The 5,592-nt window shown below is 36.6% G+C and overlaps 1 non-coding gene across 1 annotated transcript; it reads left to right on the forward strand.

Moving 5' to 3' along the window:
• The first annotated feature begins 652 nt into the window (after positions 1-652).
• On the forward strand, positions 653-759 carry LOC131219730 (small nucleolar RNA R71). Its single transcript, XR_009158375.1, has one exon. It is a non-coding gene; the product is annotated as a small nucleolar RNA R71 (small nucleolar RNA).
• Positions 760-5,592: the final 4,833 nt, after the last annotated feature.

The raw sequence follows: 5,592 nt of genomic DNA on the forward strand, positions 1-5,592 counted from the left end.
CCTTGTATAGCCTTTGTAAGTTTTTGAAAGGCATGTAGCATCTCCTGATTGAAAAGCTCTTGATTTTGAAGATACTTTAGAACTGGATCCTCTTGAGGTTTCCCTTGATTTGGAATTTGATTAAAGAACCCTTGAGGAGTAGCATTTTGTCCATTCCTCTAACTAAAGTTTGGATGATTTCTCCAACTAGGATTATATGTATTGAAGGTGGGTCCATTGAAAAGGTCTTTGGTAATTATTCATGACATTAGATTGCTCATTCAGTACCTCTTGAAAAGTAGGTATTGTTAGACAATTTTCAGTTGTGTGAATGTAACAAGCACAAATACCGCGAACAGTTTCCTTAGCCTTATCCTTCTTTAGTTCTATGGCTTCAAATTTCCTTATGAGATTAGCCACTTTAGCATTGATATCATCATCCTCTTTCAAAAGGTATATTCCACACCTCTCCTTTAATTAAGTGGGCCTAGAAATGGTGCTTGATTTTGGGGAGGTGTCCCATGATTGTCCATTTTCAGTAAGTCTGTCCAAATAATCCCACACATCATTGACATTTTTGTTCATGAATTCCCCATTGCATATTGTCTTGACCAATTGACGCATGGAAGATGTCAGTCCATCATAGAAAAAGTATGTAATGTGCCATGTTACAAAACTATGTTATGGGCATGAACTGACAAGATCCTTGAACTGCTCCCAACATTGAAAGAATGTTTCATCTTCCTTTTAAGTAAAGTTCATGATTGACTTTCTGAGGGTGTTCGTTTTATGGTGTGAAAAAATTTTCTTTATGAACTCCCTTGTCATATTATTCCATCTACTAATAGATCGAGAACGTAGTGAATGCAACCATATCTTAGCTTTCTCTTTTAAAGAAAAGGGAAAGAATTTCAACATGACCATGTCATCAGACACATTAGGAAAATATAATGTGGATATGATCTCATCGAACTCTTTCAAGTGTAAATAGGAATTTTCAAATTCAAGCTCATAGAATTTTGGAAGAAGTTGGATCACCCTTGGCTTGATGTCCATATGTCCCATATTTTTAAAAAAAAACCATGTATTGCTCACCCCTGCCGATTGTAAATAATCTCGTAAAGTATGAGGCGAGGGTGCTTGATGCACCTCATTCTCATTGTAGATTTCCTCAACCCTAGGTTGAGGTGAATTTAGAGGTTGATTGGTTGGTTAATTGGTAGTCATAATTTAATTAACTCTGTGGATCTCGAGTGGTGTCTAATCCTGTGATGGATAGATAACCCCTCAACCAATCCTCCTTCACTCAAAAGATGTCGAGTGTTATCACGGACCCACTTGGGCATGAAACACACTCAACCCTTAATTTCAAAATCTAACTTAAACCTAAAAAGAAAGAGGGAAATAGAAATCTAGAAATAGAAAGAGAGAGAATTAGAAAGAAGTTACCAAATTAGAAGTTTCTATATTGGGATCCTGTAGAAGAAAAAGGAAAACAAATTAGTTTCTAAAAAGGAAATAAGAAAGCAACTTATTTTCTAAAAACAAATTAGGAAAGTTTCTAATCCTAAAAATAGAAAGTAAATGGGTTTCTAAAAAAAAGAACTAAGAAAGCAAACTAGTTTCTAAAAACAAATTAAGAAAGTTTTTAATCCTAGAAATAGAAAGTAAATTAATTTCTAAAAATAAATCAGAAAAACCCTAACTTAAAAATAGAAGGTAAATAAACTTTAATCTTAACTTAATTCTAAAACTAGTTAATCTCAAAAAAACACAACTGCTAGTCCGCAGCAACGGCGCTAAAAACTTGTTCACAACCTCAAGTGTAGGGTCGCGATGTAGTAATAATCTTGGTGAGACAGAGGTCGAATCCACACGGACTAATCTCGTGATATTCTGAAAGCAACTAGAAGTAGAACTAGAAAAAAAGATGTGAATCTAAATCGAAAATAAAAGGAAGTAATTGTGAGAGATTTAATTAGAAACTTAAGAAATTCAAAGGTGGGAACTAAGGTTTTCAAGGATCCACTTGTAGCAATTAGGGTGATACTATGCTTGATTTAAGGACACAATTGGAATCGAAGTCCTATCTTATCTAGTTGGAAGTATAACAATAAAACCAAATCTGAACTTCCTTTGACCTAATTCTCAATGGATGAGAGTTGTGAGGATTGGAAATGATTCCTTCATTTAGCCATGCCATGGAAACTATGACAAACAACAGGATATACCAATTCCACAAACATAGGAAAATTATGAAGATTAAAAGGGATTCAATCATCCAACCATGCCCAAGAGACGATGTTGAACAATAGGATTTCCTAATTTCATAATCTCAAAGCGTGAAAAGAAGATACTGAAAGCTATTGTAGATCTATTGTAATTTGAGTCACAATAAACTATTAAAAACTAAAAGTATTCCTTAAATATCAAACTAGAATCAAAATAAGTTCAACATAAAAATAAATCAAAGCAATAGAAACATCCCATCACACTACAAGCTTCACCTCTTAACACTAGTTAAAAGGTTTAACCAACCATAGACATGATTGGATCTAAAACCCTAGAAGAAAGTATGAAAAACTAAGAAAGAAGAAAAACGCTTGGCGACAGCTCTCCACCCTTGTGCTTTACTCGTCCAAACCCTAGATGATGCCCAGGGATGCCCAAGGAACTCCTATTTATAGTTGTACAACACCTCCTTTTACACCAACTTGAAAACTACCTCAAATTTATGCAGTTTCGATTCTATTGAATAGTCTTCGACATGTCCTTTGATTCTATCAAACAGTCTTCATTTGAATCGAAGATCAGTCCAGAACTGTCCTGGGAGTTTGGCTTGAAATTCTAAAATTCTCAATTGTATCGAAGTGTCTTCGATATGTTCTTTGATACTATCTAATAGTCTTCAATAGAATCGAAGTTTATTCTAGCAGTTTTTCAAAACTATGTTTTTCTGACCCCGGAATCTATTTCCAGGACAATTTTTAGGATTCTTTCTTTACTTCAAATCTTCGATTCTCTTCCTTCATCACTTAGTTTCCTTGGATATTTGTCATGTGAATTCTTCAATCTTAGTCTCCTGAGATCCATCCCTTGCCTTGGTGATTCTTGAGCATTAAATTCATGCTTTTAGCACCCTTTTTAATCCAAGATCTTAAACTCACCTTACAACACAAACAAGAGTAAAATAGAACATTAAGCATTATCATGTTCATAAAAACCAAGATATAAATGGGGGATAATATGCATTATTTGACCCTTAACACTCATCCATCCATAATAGGATAGATTCCTGTCGGTCACGATATGGTGTGTGACGTCTGGTGTGTCTATTTGAAGTTCGTGACGCCTCATGATGTTCTTCCTCAATAGGATAATCAGTATCAACCATTTCTATTTCAGCTGCCTCTGCTTCGATTTCTCTATGAAGATCTTCAGTATGTGCTCTTGATGAGGATGCCCCCTTGCTCTCCAGACACATGCGCTTGATATTGGTTTTAGAAAATTGGCATGCAGGTCTGGGGCAATCAGTTGTGGGCATCAAACCAACACGGCGAGAGAGCAGACAAATGAGGTATGGAAATGGAATGAACGTGTCTCTCGTGCTCTGGATGCAGTCGACAATCAGATGAACCATGTTGGTGGGTAGACACAAGGGAATACCTTGACAAATGTTGTAGAGAATATCTACCATGTATGGGGTTTATCCCCAGGGGACAAACATGTCTGACTTGACCCCACACGGGCCTTGGGGGCCACGCACATTCAACATTTTGATTTTGCTTGACAGGGCCCATACCTATTGACATCTCTAAACATATCTGCCATATAAGGAACATATGAAACACATTCTTAAGGAACATCATTTAAATATGCTTGGGACAGGTTAAGGGTCAATTGCAAGAAGACCTGAGTCAGCCAACTGAATTCCAACCCAAGTTGCATAACCCAAACCCAACCAGAATTCCTCGGTATTCAACCCTAAACTGACTAAAGTCGGCCCAAATATGATTTGTTTATTTTAAACCCAACTCGAACCCAACCCAAATAAATTTCACCAAGTGCTTTTACAGGATGATTCTAACCATCTGATCAATGGTCAAGGAAATAGATGGCTAAGTTACTTCTAAATTAGAGAGGATTGTTAATTTATCTAGTAATTGAGATGTGATCTGACTGTTGAATAAGGAGATCAGATCACAGACATAATTTGAAATGATATTCTCACAAGCATAACAACATACGCCTTACATGCAAAAATCCTCAAAATAACTTTCCATGGTCCAATTATCCAAAGAGTAATTCATAACCAAAATGAAGTCTAAAAAACAAAATGCAACATCACCTCTTCAGATTGGCACCAGGTGGGAGCTCAACAATGTTCTATTGTTGTTAATAATCAAAGATGCAGCAGGGTTTCAGCGGCTGGTGGATGCGATGTAAGGTTTGTAGATTGAGAGTTAGAGAGGGAGAGGGAGAGGCAGAGAGAGAGAAATATAGGAGGGGGAGATAGAGAGAGATAGAGGAAGAGGGAGAGGGAGCGACAGGAGAGAGAGAGAGGGAGAGGGAGAGGGAGATCTAGAGAGAGATCGAGAGGGAGAGGACTGAAGGAAGGGGGCTCGTGGGCATTAAAATGGAACTGTTGAGAGAGATAATAAGAAATGAGGCATCCCAATTGGTTCTCTTTTTTATTTAAGATTTTGAAATAGTTTTAAAACAATTTTAAATTTAGAACGGTCAGCAACCGTTCCTAAACCAAAGAACTTGCCGTTCCCAATTTGTGATTTTGGTGTAGTTTTTAGTTAGAGCAAAAACTAGAAAGAGAGAGAGAGAGAGAGAGAGAGAGAGAGAGAGAGAGAGAGAGTGCATTGGGATGTTAATACATGGTTTTAGTTGGATAATCTTGCCTTTAAAATTTATTAACCAAACATCCTTTTGAGTGTCAATCAAAATTTTGAAATCTAAATATTGTTGTCACGAACATTTAAAAAAAAATCTAATTAGATCTACCCATTCCGAGCTAGAGATTGAAGGTCGGTTATAAAACCGCCCCAATGGCATAATCACTCACATCACACATAATCTCAAAAGGAACATTCCATTGGGGCGGCTTCAGGATCGAAGTGTTAATCAATATGTCCTTAAGCTTAGAGAAAGCTTTTTGGCATTCCTTAGTCCACTCGAACAGAATATCCTTTTGAATAACATTACACAAAGGATGAGATATATGACTGAAATCCTTTATGAATCTTCTATAGAAGCTAATGTGTCCTTAAAAGGAACGCACATCACATATGCTTTTAGGTGGAGGTAGGTTAGAGATAAGATCAATTTTTGCTTTGTCCACCTCGATTCTTTTAGATGATATGATATGTCGAAGCACAATTCCCTTGCGAACCATTAAGTGACATTTCTCCCAGTTAAGCACAAGGTTCTTTTCCTCACATCTTTTCAGCACATGTTTAAGATTTTCAATGCAATCGCTAAAACATGAAACAAATACTGAGAAGTATTTTATAAAAACCTCTAAAAATTGTCCCATCATGTCTGAGAAAATACTCAACATCATCGCTGAAACATGGTGGGCACATTACATAGTCCGAATGGCAT

This window comes from Magnolia sinica, chromosome 11 (assembly GCF_029962835.1).
Source record: "Magnolia sinica isolate HGM2019 chromosome 11, MsV1, whole genome shotgun sequence".
NCBI lineage: Eukaryota > Viridiplantae > Streptophyta > Magnoliopsida > Magnoliales > Magnoliaceae > Magnolia > Magnolia sinica.